This window comes from Rhamphochromis sp. 'chilingali', assembly GCF_963969265.1.
Source record: "Rhamphochromis sp. 'chilingali' genome assembly, chromosome: 11".
Classification (NCBI taxonomy): domain Eukaryota; kingdom Metazoa; phylum Chordata; class Actinopteri; order Cichliformes; family Cichlidae; genus Rhamphochromis; species Rhamphochromis sp. 'chilingali'.
The window spans coordinates 31,751,265-31,752,082 of record NC_137938.1 but is presented as its reverse complement, the minus strand read 5'-3'; positions in this window follow the sequence as shown (position 1 = coordinate 31,752,082).

The following is an 818-nucleotide window of genomic DNA, read 5'->3' as shown; positions in this document are numbered from 1 at the left end:
AAGTACGCTATTAAGACTCGACTGTACACTGTGTTTGTGTTTTCCTCCGAAACAGTAAGTTCCATTGGAGCAGCCTTTCAACGCCTCTCTCTGTCTCTCGCTAGCAAAGTTGACCCAGACAACAAAGTAAAGCTAGTTTTCAGCTATGAGCCGACACGGAACCCACCGTATTAGCCAGAGGACCCTTTTTTACGGTTCGGAGCCACAGAGCTGTTTTATATACGCGCAGAATTGTTTTCTATACGACATACATGTCCATCCTACTGATACTCATTTTATATTAAAATGTAAAAATCCTGTTGGTTTTGGTATGGTGAATAACCTTCAGTAATAGTAATAAATCACTAGCAATAGTACATTCATGTAGTTGTAAAAAGCATGATAATATATTAAGTAATCCAAAGTATTCAAAATACGTTACTCTCATTGAGTAACGTAAAAGAATACGTTACAAAATACATTTTCATGTATTCTGTAATTCGTAGTGGAATACATTTTAAAAGTAACCTTCCCAACACTGGATAACCACAGTAAACATTGGGGATAAATATTTCTCACTAACTTATAAAAATGAAATCTTTTAATGAAATTGCTGAATCTTGACTTTTAAGGAGACTTTTTCGGAAAGCAGCTTGAGCTTTGAGAAGAGGGTCAGAAGAAAAAAAACATACAAAAAAGACTCTTAAACAAGCACTCACACACAGAGATAGAAACATTAGCATTTCCACAATGTCACAAGCCAAAGAAAATATAATGCTTCCTCCTCAAGATATCATTTCTCAAGAGAAGTACCAAAAGGCATTAGTTTGAAGCTGTAG